The 13,714-nt window shown below is 44.7% G+C and overlaps 1 protein-coding gene across 1 annotated transcript in view; it reads right to left on the reverse strand.

The window, feature by feature from the left end:
• Positions 1–2,744: 2,744 nt before the first annotated feature.
• Positions 2,745–13,714, reverse strand: part of LOC135214513 (zinc finger protein 239-like) — a 26,109-nt gene continuing 15,139 nt past the window's right edge. The window contains exon 3 of the transcript XR_010314385.1: positions 2,745–3,113. The gene's annotated coding sequence lies outside the window, so the exon portion shown is untranslated. The remainder of the gene's footprint in view (positions 3,114–13,714) is intronic.

Below are 13,714 nucleotides of genomic sequence, written 5' to 3' on the forward strand. Positions count from 1 at the left end.
TTTGTGTATTGTACTATTTGTTTTTAATACTTTCAAATAATAATAATAATAATAATAATAATAATAATAATAATAATAATAATAATAATAATAATAATAATAATAATAATAACTGTAATTACAAAATTCATATGTGATAGTATTTCAAAGAAATAAAATACGTACTAATCTATCCATGTCACTTTTAATTAAGGTTAACTCTCTCTCTCTCTCTCTTTTGCCACACAAGATAATAATGTGTCATAGTGGTAACTCCCTCCCTCTCTTTCGCTGGAAGCGTTATAAGTATTTTTTGAGAGAACAGAGAGAGATAAACACTCTCTCTCTCTCTCTTTTACCGAGATGAAAGAATTTTTATGGTACTAGTATGTAAAATATTTATTGATAATTTCAGTTATTTAATAATAATAATAATAATAATAATAATAATAATAATAATAATAATAATAATAATAATAATAATAATAATAATAATAATAATAATAAAACTTTAATTACAAAATTCATAATGGTCGTATTTTAAAGAGATGAAAATGACCTTTCCAATTCACTTGTAAGGATAATTCCTCTTTCTTACTGAGATGAGAGAATTTTTATGGTAGATGCACGTGTTTATTATATTTTCAAATAATAATAATAATAATAATAGAAGTAGTAATAATACAATAACTAATTTCAAAAGAAAATTCTTCCCTTCATCTTTTTCTATATCAATTTCCCTACCTCATAACTCCAGTGACACTCGGAGCTTAACAATGCCATACAATGGTCAACGAATTTAATGGTTTTATGTAATCTCTCTCTCTCTCTTGTATTTTAATGAAAATATACAGTAATTTGTGAATACACAGTGTTGCACATGAAAAAAGTAAATTAGTGATAATTTTAGAGATACGGCCCTAAGACAAATTGCAAATTAGTGAAATTTTTCCTGTGGACATGTTTTCAAGAACGTCGTTCCGGCTTGGCTTACCACGATTTTCGGGTTACGACGCGTCTTAAGAACAGAACCCCCGTCGTAACCCGGGGACTGCCTGTATCCTCATTTTTATCATTTATCATGATGTTTAACTGGATTAAGTGGATCTTTAATGATTCAATGTACACCTAGTTTTATAAAAATAAAATTTCTAAATTTCCATTTACACGTGCTTTTAAAATGAATGTTAAGTGTAAAGTAAAAGTCAGTTTAGGTTAGGAACTATTTAGAATTGCTGTCAGCTGTGAGATACCTATTATTTTTGGCTCTTAATGATATTTCTGGGCCACTTTTAGGAACCCATTCCACAGGAACTTCTGACAAATGAATCTCATGAGTCAAGGGCACTTTTGCTTCACCTCTGGTACTACATAATGGCAGGAAATAACAATAGTTGTACAGACATTCTGAAACAATGGAGAAAAAGGTTTCTGCACCAGTTCTCGGTGAGAAATGACACATCCGTTTGCATGTTGCACTTTTCTTCTGGCAATTGCACATCCGGAAACACAACTTGCCATGGAACTTGGACGTGTGTAGAGTGATACCTGCCTCCTTTCTAAGGCATATTCATGAACCTTAATATAAAAAGTGTACTCGAAACTCTAGCATGTCCTACGAGGGGAAATGTTACATACGCAAACTATAAAGGCCTTGGAGTCAGTGACTTACATTCATAGTATATTCTCACAAAGATAAATGCATCATTACCTAATTCCTGAGTCTAATAGACATATACAAAGGTGTTCATCATTAGGTCAAATTCGTAGAAATATAACTCACAGAATACTGAGAAATATTCCCTGATAATTCAATCCATTTGGTAACATATAGGTTACTTGTTAAATAAAGAAAGTAATATATAAAACACATTCCTATTTTGGTGATTTCAGCACCTTAAGTGTGATGCCTTCTGTTCATCAAGGCATTTCTATTCTCGAAGCAGCTCAGACAGAAGATCTACGACTGATTATTTAGCTTTCTGGAGTTTCTATCTTCATAAAAATGGGACTCGCTATCTATTTTATGCATTCTCTACAAAAATTAGGTTGCACGACAAAACTGAAAGACCTCCTTAGCACATCTGATAAAGTTACAAAAAGGACTTTGCCTGAGTTTTACAAAAATATACTTTGTTCCAAGCTAGAGAAATGGAACTTGAAAAGAAATCTGACAACTTGTTTAGTTTTGAAGATAACGCAGGTGTGCCTCCATTCCATTCGTGTCCAAGATTGCCCTTGGCACGTTTGGAACAGCTACAGAATTTACACTCAGCAGCAAAGTCATATAATAAACTATATCAGTAAGAAAAAAATGTCAGTAACATAGTTTCGAGCTATAATCATTTCTAGAAAAAACTATCAAGCTGTTTAGGACAACATTAGCAAACATTAACCAACTGGATGACGTCAAAGTGAAGAAATGCTCTCATTAAACAAACAGCCACCAGATGCCACATCCTAACAGCATTCAGTTCAGAGAAGAAAAACACGAACGAAGTCCTCAGGGATTGTTGACGACTCCTACACAGTCTCTGGTGGCACACGAGGACATAAAGAAGACTGTTTCCAGTTTCACAAACTGCATATGGAGGAGAACTTCAGTTTTAGAACAATAACATTTAGAACTTTCAACTTTTCACTAACATACAAGAGATTTCTATATGAATTTCATTCTGACGTAAGTTTGGGTCCACATCTATTGATCAATCCTGTGAGCTCTAGTCAGTCCTCACTGGATGAGTTGGGGGTCTCGTACTCAACTATCAATCTGATGGCCTGAGGTCGCTTCCAGCGGCTAATCAGCAGAATTTATTTCTGGTGACCAGAAATTCATTTCTTGATATAATGTGGTTCGGATCACACGATGAGTTGTAGGTCCTGTTGCTAAGAAACCAATTGGTTCCTAGTCACGTAAACAAATCTAATCCTTTGGGACCAGCCCTAGGAGAGTTGTCAATCAATCAGCTCAGTGTAAAACCTAAGATATACTTCACTTTTTTGTGGGCCCTAGTCACTGTCTTCAGTCACTTTCTATGAACCTATATTTCGTGGCAGGACGCTGGGCCTGGTTATCTGGATATCTTTGAAGAACCAAAACCTTTTGAAGCCTATTGTATTTTATCTTCATATCTCTGAAAACCAAATATGTCTGTTTGAGGAAAAATAATACAGATCTGAAAACCAAATATGTCTGTTTGAGGAAAAATAATACTACTTGATTTTCCTGCTGTTTATGAACAAAATATCAGACACAAATTGCATAAACATGTAAGTCACTGGAAAGAAAATCTATTATACTTTCTCATTGAACAAATGGAAGTTAAATTACATTGCTTTCACAAGACTACTTCACATAAACGTATAAAGAAATAAAGTACAATTCCTCAGCTTGGGAATGACCCCAAAACCAGGGTTCTGTCAGCAAAAATAAATTTACAGACGTCAGTAAAAAAAATTGTCTTTGCGATCAGAAACAATAAGCTAGAACTCTCCTTCTTTCTCAGTGTTTCCTCAACAGATTTATTGATAACACTGACAAATGAATTGGTCTCAACTGGACAATCAGTTCCCTAAAACATTTGAAATTGTAAAAATACCAACATGACATTAAAAGAGTAAAGTGATTCAGTGTTGTATCTAAGAACCAGTGGTTATTAACCAATAATCTTATAAATATAACAAAAATTTAAATTTTTGAAAGTAAATTGTATTTTTCCTAACTATACAAATCGGAGGTCCTTTACATAAGGAATTACTTTCAGCGCCAGCTGGAACTCGGTCATAAGATTCTATAACAAGATAGTTAGACAGTAACTGCTTGTCTGATAGTCAGGAGTCCCGCCAGACTGGATGTAAACATTCCACTCTGCTTTAGGCCCAGGAACAGATTGAGGGGTGGCATGAGGTGGGCCTATATGTAAAGGACCTCACGTTTGTATAGTTAAGAAAAATACAATTTACTTTCAAAAATTGTGATTTGTTCCTACACGTTATACAAACCATCGGTCCTTTACATAAAGAAGACTCACTGATTGGTGGGAGGAATCTGAATCTTGTGAACAAACAGGTGTTCGGCCAACCAAGGCTCCCTCCCTGGTCGTAAGAGCAAGGGGGCGATCCTTGCCTCTGTCCAAATGATTGGAGTGAGATCACTGCAAGACCAATGGCCAGACCTCTGGACCAATTATAAGAGGGAGGCATGCGTACCTCTTATGAATAGCAAATAAGTACTTGTAGTCGAAAGTAAGAGGCCAAATATATAGCATTGGGTTTGTCTCTTACTGGTGTCCACTTCCCCCCTTGTTAGGGAAGGGATGGATACCTGCTTCTATCCAATGAAAGGGAGCTCAGTCACATAGCTTACCTGCATCATCGCCCTTTCCAGCATGTAACGACCGACACTCTCTGCCCGCAGGGAGAGAGAAGAAAGAAGAAGGAAGAGAAGCCAGTCACACTCTCATTCACTCTCCATTCATACGGTTACCACAAGGACGAGATGTAACCTTGTCCCGTTAGAGGAGCTGGATAAGCTACACAACTTGTTGAGCACCCACCACGGGTCCTAAGGAAAAAGTGTTCAAGGACTTGTGGGCAATATCCCAAAGGTAGAAGGAGATGAAGGTGGTTGGACCACAATCCTGCCTTCAGCATCTGTGCAACCGACAAGTTCTTGCGGAACGCAAGGGTAGGACCAATACCTCTCACTTTGTGGGCTCTCAGGCGAAAGTTACCAGTGTTGAAACTCCTTTTGGAGTCGTAAACTTTCCTGATCACCTCACAAAGCCAGAAAGAAATAGTGTTCTTTGGCACTTCATTCTTGTTTACCCCGGTGCTGATGAAGAGGCTTTGACACTCAGACCTCAGATGGCGAGTTCTCTTCAGATAGTGCCGTAGCATTCTAACAGGACAAAGTAGCATCTCTTCCATATCATTACCAGTAAAGTCCTCTAGGGAGGGGATCATGAAGGACTCGAATCTGACGTCAGGGACTGAGGGATTCTGAGTCTTCGCTAGGAAATCCGGGACGAAATCGAGCATAACAATCCCCATACTCTCGAGTGGCTAACATTAAACGAGAGACCATGAAGTTTCCCTATTCTCTTCGCCTATGCCAGGGCCAGCAGAAAGATGGTCTTGAGCGTCAGATCCCTGTCTAACGACTCACGGAGAGGCTTGTAGGGTCTATGAGTCAAACTCCTTAAGATGAAAGTCACGTCCCACCCAGGGGGCTTGAGTTCTCTGGGTGGGCAAGACAGCTCGAAGCTCCTTATAAGGAGGGATATTTCCAAGGAAGAGGAAATATCCACCCCTCGCAGCTTAAGGACTAAAGCCAAAGCAGCTCTATATCTTTTAACTGCAGAGACAAAGAGGAGCTTCTCTAGGCGAAGAAAGACTAGGAAATCCGCTACCTGCTGAAGAATGGCTCTGAGAGGAGAGAGACCCCATCTATGACACCAACCACAGAAGACGGACCACTTTCCCTGGTATACTGCTGCAGAGGACTGTCTTAGGTATCCTGCCATCTCTGTTGCTGCTCGGTGAGAAAAGCCTCTCGCTCGCAAGAGATGGTGGATAACTGCCAGCCGTGAAGACACAGGGAATGTACTGCTTGGTAGTACTGTTCCACAAGCCGCTGACACAGCAAGTTGTGCCATGGGGGAATCTCTTGCAGTGCCTCCGAGAGAAGAGCCAGCAGGTCCGGATACCAAACAGCCTGAGGCCATTTGGGTGCCACCAGAATCATCCGAAGGTTGCTAGTGACCAGCGCCCTGCTGATCAACTTGCGGATCAGACAGAATGGGGGAAAGGCATACACTTCAAGGTTGTCCCACAGGTGTTGGAATGCATCCTCTGCAGCTGCCCATGGGTCCGTCACGATGGAGAAGAAAACCTTGAGTTTTCTGTTGTGCCAGGTGGCGAAGAGACCCACCACTAGACGCCCCCACAGGTCGAACAGCCTTTCCGCCATGTCTGGGTATAAAGACCATTCTGTCCCAATCATCTGATTCTGGCAGCTGAGCTTGTCTGTCACTACTTTCCTCTTGCCTGGAATGTACCTGGCTGACAGCTCTACTGAGTGAGCCACTGCCCACTCGTGCACCTGGATCGTCAACTGATGCAACAGGAGGGACACTAATCCCCTATTTGTTGACATACGCCACTACCGTGGTGTTGTCACTCATCAACACCACAGTGTCCCATCAACCGTTCCCGGAATTCTTGGGGTGAGAGAAACACTGCCTTGAGTTCCAGCACGTTGATGTGAAGGTGCTTGTCATGTCGATTCCACACACCTGAAACCAGCAACTCCTCCAGGTGTGTGCCCCAACCCTCAGTCAATGCATCTGAGAACAGAAGCATCTCGGAGGGGGAGTGTGCAATTGCACTCTTATTAAGAGGTTCCTGTCATCCAGCCACCAGGCTAAATCCTCACTTACTTCCTCTGAGAGGAACCAGGAAGGATTACGGGTCCCTCTCCTGTGACGAACACTTCTTCAGTCTCCATTGCAGAGACCAAAGGTGAAGACGCCCATGAGGGACTAGCTTCTCTAACGATAACAGGTGACCAAACACGAACTGCCAAAGCTGAACTGGCTGTTCCTATCGAGACAGAAACCGACGAGCTGCCTCCCTGAACCTGCTGATCAGCAAGTCTGTAGGGAAAACTCGTGCTGCTACCGTATCGATCAGCATGCCAAGGTACTTTATTCTCTGCTTGTGCTCGAGATCCGTGTTCTCGAAATTTATCCCGATCCCTAGATCGCAACAAAAGCCACAAAGGCAATCTCTGCCCAGCAGCAACTGCGAGCAACAGATTGCCAGGACCAGCCAATAGTCGAGATACCTGAAAAGACGTATCCCGACCGAATGGCCCCAAGCCGACACCAGAGTGAACACTCGCGTGAACACCTGAGGGGCGGTTGAGAGTACAAAACAAAGGACCCTGAATTGGAACACCGTCCCGTCGAGGATAAAGCAGAGGTACTTCCGAAAGCATGAAAACGTTCTCCCTGACAGAATCGACCACGGAACGTGCCATTTCCATCATGAACCGAATCTGGCGAACGATCGGTTCAGAGGAGAGAGATCTATCATCAGTTTCCAGCCCTCCGTAGACTCTCCACCAAGAAAAGTCGGCTGTAGAACCCCAGTGACAGTTCTCACATGATTTCTACAGCTCCCTTGCTCAGCATCGTTTGCATCTCTTCCTCGAGTGCTAAGTCCTTGGAAGAACCGGGAACGTATGTCTGATGATGGACTGGGCGGGAAGTGAGGAGGTGGCCTCGACTCGAAGGGGAGAAGATATCCCTCCCGAAGGACATCTACTACCCAGGTCTCTGCTCCGTAGTGCTGCCAAGTTGCCCAATGGCTTGCCAGGCACCACCCCACTTTCAGCAGCATGCGAGGGGAAATGCCGTCCCTAGCGTTTCCCCTTTTGCTTACCCCCTATTTTGCGAGAGGAGGGGGACTGACGCTCACCTCTTGAAGCAGAGGAGGAAGGCCGAGTCTTTCCATGCATACCCTTTGATGGTACTGAAGTCTTATGGGCAGAGGCTTAGACACAGTTGAACGAGACTGCCCAGACATCTTCATAAATGCCTGGTACGGTTGCTGTCTTCAGCTCTCCGTTTCTCCACCGCAGCATCCACCATCTCTCTAGGGAAGAGAAAGGAGGAACCCAGCAAAGGTCCATTCCTTAGACCCATTTCCAACTCGTGACCAGCCACCCTGGTTACCCGATTCAGGACAGCGTCCCTCCTCCTCAGCACCAGGTTGGCCCATAGGTTAGCAGTCTGGTGGGCCAGGTAGGAGATAGCTCTACCTCCAGACTGACAAAGTCTCCCAAAGGCCAAGTCTTCTCCAGGAGCTACAGGTCCTGAAGAAGCTGTGACCCTGGATACTGTGAGGGACCACAGATCCAATCGGGAGATGGCCTGGAAGGCTGCCATATATTGCCTCTTGCTGCATGAACCAGAGGTTCTCCAACAGCAGGTGTTGCAGAGGCAAGACCAGAGTTAGGCGAGCTAACTCCGGGTCACCCTGTTTGGTCGACAAGGGGTCAGACGAAGGCACGTAAAAGCACCGCTGACAAGGCAGAGGAGGGTGAAGCAACTTGTCTGACCTGCCGGACTTAAGCGAGGCTTCTTGTCCTGAGACAAAAGCATTCACCTGGTCCAGCACACTGTCAGCCAAGGAAGATCAAGGAAGCCCTACGGATGCTCTGGGTTCCTTTTTTGGATCCCATAACGACTCTAACCTTGATGGATGATCAAAGGGGGCAATCACCGATCCTTCCCCGAGGTCACTGTGCCAACAGATCAGCGAGATGACCTCTGCGAATGACCTCTGTATCTCGGGGGTGACTACTTCCTGAGGTGATTGACCGTCAGGTCCATCCAGGCCGAGCCCCTCCCGAGAGACTCTTCCTTCAGAAGAAAGAACCTCATCAGACCCCGTGATCTCCTCTAACCACTAGAGCATATGACCTCTCAGGTCCTAAGACCGAACCAGGCACATACGCTCTCGTCACGTCAACCCTGGGTACCGGACGATCGTTGTGTGAATGATCACCCATGCTGGAGTCCTGGCAGTGAGCGTGCTCAGCGCCCTGGACTCTGGCTGCACGGTCACCAGCAGGTGACCGTACACTCAGAGAAACTCGCTAGCGAGAACCCAAGACGGTTCCTGGTCCAGAGGTGGAACCTCTCGAGCTGGGAGCAGAGGTACCAGCAACAGCTGGTACCTCTACGGTCCCCCTCTTTCTCTTCCCTGAGGAAAGAGAGGCAGCTCCCATTCCCGAAGGAACGGGAGGACCGGTGGATGGCCCACCTGTCTCACCGGGATGATGTGACAGGCCCTTAGAAGTCCCTGAGCGAGACTTCTTAGGGGGGGCAAGACCACCTTCTTCTTCTTCAGCTGGGGAGCCTCGGAAGAAGTGGAGGAGGCGGCAGAAGACAACGATGACACCTTCCTCTTCTTCTTGGACTTCCTCTTTGCCAACTTCCTCAGGACAGCAGAAAGATCGCCCACCCAGGACAGGGCTGCAGCAGCTGCCAAAGCAACAGGCTCCAGCGCGACCTAGGAAGGAGGAACTGACAGAGTAGCAGCACTTCCACGGGCAGGAACAGGAGTGACAGGTACGCCAACGGAGACAGGAGGGAAGTCTAGGGGCGAGCTCTTTGGGCACTCAAAGTCTGGAAGAGTGAGGACAGCATAACCTGAAGGAGGAGGAGGTGGAAAATAATCCCCCTGTAAAGTATGTGGCACTTGTGCTTACACCACAACAGAAAGGGTTACAGAAGTAATATACTGTTTATAGGACAGGTGTGGTGGTGCCGCATACCCAGGTGTCGAGAGCGTTGTCGTTGTCCTCGACTCAGCTACGCGGGTTACTGGGACTGCTGCGAGATGGTGAAGCAGTCCCCGTATCGTAGGAGTGCCAGGAAGATTCATCGTTCGCATACCTGCTGCAGGTCCCCACCTGCTGAGGCAGACAAATCTGAAGAAGCAAAAGTCAGGTTAATAGGGGGAGTTCTTGTTCGCCTAGAGGGGGAAGGATCCCCCAATGAGCGGACATAAGTTCCCAAGTACAACTCCAAGTTGGCATGTTTTCCTCCTTCCTCTGCACTCGACAGATTGAGTGAAGAGGCAGAGAGAGACATGTCTCTCGAAGGGGAAAGAGCAAGATGGGGGAGTTTACGTGGGCGAAAGAAAGAAGACAATGTGTCAGTCATCAAAGGAGTCGAGGGAGAACTCTCCGATGACACTTTGGCAGACTTACACGGCTTCTTCCTACCCTTGTATCTCTCCCGCTGCTCCTCCGACCAAGAAATACAAGTGTCACAGGTATCAGTTCTGTTACATTCCCGCTTTTGGCATCTTGCACAGAGGGCATGAGGGTCAACATCTTCACTGGAGCGGAAAACTCCACATTTCCAGCCCCACACTCCGGGCCACAGTCGCCATGTAGATGAGGGGCGAGTAGGCAAATACACAAATATACAAATAATCATAAATATATCCAAAAGAAAAGACAAGAATGAAATTGGAGATCTCACGACAGAAGCGGGCAGAGAGAGAATGTCTGCCCATGACGGCAGTCGAAAGGAAAGGTGGAATGTTTACGTCCAGTCGGGCAGGACTCCTGACTATCGGACAAGCAGTTACTGCCTAACTACCTTGTTAAAGAATCTTACAACCGAGTTCCAGCTGGCGCTGAAAGTAATTCCTTAAGTAAAGGACCGATGGTTTGTATAACATGTAGGAACAAAAAACCATTTTCTCATAAAGCAAATATAATCATTTTTAACTTGCTGCACTTATCTGAGTTCATGAGTAAAAGATGCCCCCGATGAAGAAAGAGCATTTTCTTGTCCACAATTACGACAAACAAATTTTCACTTACAAATGTTACTTAAGTTCTCTCTTAACAATATTCAAATTACAGCAGTTATATAAAAGCATTTAATAAAAACTACTTGGACAGAGATCAAGCAATATACAGTTTCTATCTAGTGTAAATTCTTGTGTCTTTTGAGATTGTTTGGCAAGTGAATGCTTTCTATCATGTATGAGTTTTTGTGTGTTTTGTGAGATTACTTGAGACAGAAAAACTTTTTTGACATACAGAGCAAGTATATGGTTTCTCTCCTGTATGTGTTTTCATGTGATATTTGAAGGTACTTGAATCATAATAACTTTTTTTGACATACAGAGCAAGTATATGGTTTTTCTGGGTTCGACCTGTGTCTGCCGGTGAAAAATCCCTGTAACTCATTTTTCAAGTATAAATAAACTCTAGATATACCAGAGAAAAAAGCTAGCATGGTATGCTGAAGTTACTACCCTCAGCGCGAGCACCCGAAGGGTGTCGGTATAAGTATAGGGGCGTTGTGTTACCACAAATCACAGGACCTCTATCATTTAGAAAGTTCCTTTCAAAATCCTCCTCTCTGGTGGGAGCCGCTACAATGAAATCCCACCACCCGCTCCTCTCGTTACTACTACTAATACCCACGTGCTTCCCTCATTCCTGTAAGTAGAGTCGTGCGCTCCACACAAAAATTTTTCTGTGTTCAAGATACTTTGCTCTGGAGAATGATGAATACTCAAGGATCTTCTGCTTCGAAGTTGAGTTGGTTTTGTAGCATATTTTGATAAAATTACGTATGCTAATGGCCCCGGCCCCTCAAAATATGTGTTGGGGGTGCCGCCGGCTGAGGCGCCATTTCAAGGTATCGGCACAGCAAGAGCGAGATTCGCACGATATTTCAAAAAATAGGCTAAAAGTTTAAATATATTATATTAGTAGGAAAATTGTATGTTCTGACAGAATTAAAACTCTATCAGAATGATGATTAGTTCCATTAGATATAGTATCTAGGATTAGCCTATAACTATTAAGTGGTAGAGGTTAGGTTGAGTCGCCATGAGTCCTTCTCGCTCTCTATAGAGCAATTAATCTAGGCTAGTCTTACAAAATAACCTATAACTGATCCTTAACATACATATAAGGTTGGACTTCCTCCTAGCCGGTCTAGGCGAAAAGTAGCCTAGTAGGCCTAGTTGAGGTTTTTTCCCGCCCGGCCGGTCTAGGTCGAAAATTTGACCTAGTAGGTTTGGTCGAGGAATAACTTCCTTCCTACAAGGTTAAGGATGACAATAGGCCTGTCTGGACTAGTACGATTATAAAAGAGAGAAGGTATATAACGACACAGTAGAGAGATACTGATCATATTTCACATTCTCTCTCTAATGTCTAACTCCTTAGCACCTCTTTCATAGAACCTCTTATTATGTAAATAAGATATTACCCCTCTATGAGGATGGTCAGATATGTCTGGCCTACCTGGCATAGCCTCTTGATCGAGTAGGACTACTTTCAATCGCGACGAGCCACGGCCAGTCAGCGAGTCTCCCATAGGAGAGCTAGGCTATATAGCCTACAATGAGATCCATCTTAGATCAGGGGTGGAGCCAGGCGATCACGACCGTTCACATACAAACCCTCTGGCTCCCCAGAGTTAAACGGGGACACACGAGTCCCACGACAGATCGCTCACTTCGGTATCTCAGTAGCTTTGGCGAACACAGAGAACAAAGGTTCGATTTGTTCCTTGACAGAGCTAGGGGGGAAAATGGGGGGTAAAGTATATTAGCACCGAAGTTCGGCATAGCCGAAGCTCAAACTTGTTCCATGCAAGCTTCGGCAAGGAAGGAGGTTATCCATAACTTCGTCATATACAGCCGCTCCGCCGTCTACACCGAATTGTAAATAAATCAATGGAAGAAGGATTCGTCCTCCCCTTCCGGCATTGACGGAGGTTAGCTAACGAGATGAACGAGGATATCCTCCAAGGACAGATTGGGTTAATATACCTTAATTAAGTACTTAATATTTTTTAGTATTAACTTATAGAGATTTAAGTTAAAAATAAGATATACGAGTTTTCCAGAGTAACTTCGGTGCCGGAATATTTCGCCACCGAACGTGAAAACTCATTTAAACAATTTATATTACAGGTGGTCCGTTGCCAAGCAGAGGGATGCCACGCCTCGTTGGGCAACCCGTGCGGCCACGTAGTATGCCGATCTCACACAAATTGTGTGGTTCAGCTCGAGAACTATGTGGTCTGGCTCCCAGACGCCTGTACTGTTTGCTACGAAATGGTAAAAACTATGTCAAACGAACAGGTAAGGATAGATACAAGTTTTCTTGCATATTTGAAATAGTCTAAATTAGACAAGATCTAAGACGGATGTTTTTCGACAGGCGGATTCGGCATCCTACCACAAGGCAAGGGTAGCCCTCCGTAAATGGGTTGGGGGGTTCAGTAAGAACGTTCCAAAAGGCCAGCCATACGTTTTAGATGCTGGCCTTTGCTCAATGATCTTCTCGGGGGCCACGATGACAACAGCGGTTCCCGGAGACATTGCCGAACCCCTCATTGAAGCTATCCGCGTGGCAACGATGCCAGGACCAGAGGAGCAGGAGGACTTGATGGAAGAGGTGGCGGCGATTAACATCAATGTCGAGCCGATGGTCACGGAGGAGCAGGTAGGTGGGGAGGTACGTGAGACCAGTCTCAACCACAGTCCTTCCCCTTCTTCTACTTCTTCATTTGGGGGCTTCTCTAGGCCCAAACCCAAACAAGGAGCTCCGTCAGTAACTCCTAAAATCAAAAAGACTTTAAAGAAAGTCGCCAGACCTGCTCCGCCAGCAACGAAGGAGTTGTCTTTGGCTCCACAGCCTTCGACATCATCCGGTGTTTCGTCTGCTGCCAGGAATCCTTCCCCTACCAGGGGGACAGGGACACTCCCATCATTCCCCATGGCGGCGGAGCAGTTGTTTGATCCTGAGGCATTCACTAACCTTCTACTAACGAAGGTTAGTGGAGTCATAGATCAGAAGCTGGAGGCGGCACGCCTCGCATCAGCCCCCGAAATCTCCAACCAGACTCTTTCCTCATTGACAGAAAGAATCAAACCATTAGAGGAGATGCTTTCCGGACTCCTCCATTCGGGAGCACCTGCCCTTTCAATGATGGTGCCGGATGCATCAAAGCTACCAGCCTTTGATAAGGAAAACCTGTGGAGGCTAGCCCTGCATGCCCCCTTCTCGGACGGAAAGCTGACTATTGAAGGGTGCGGAACCAGGCCATCAAAGACTTTGAACTCCCCTTCCCAGGGTTTGTTAGACTAGCACAACATGCGCTAGTCAGGGTAGATAAAG

This window comes from Macrobrachium nipponense, chromosome 45 (genome assembly GCF_015104395.2).
Source record: "Macrobrachium nipponense isolate FS-2020 chromosome 45, ASM1510439v2, whole genome shotgun sequence".
Classification (NCBI taxonomy): domain Eukaryota; kingdom Metazoa; phylum Arthropoda; class Malacostraca; order Decapoda; family Palaemonidae; genus Macrobrachium; species Macrobrachium nipponense.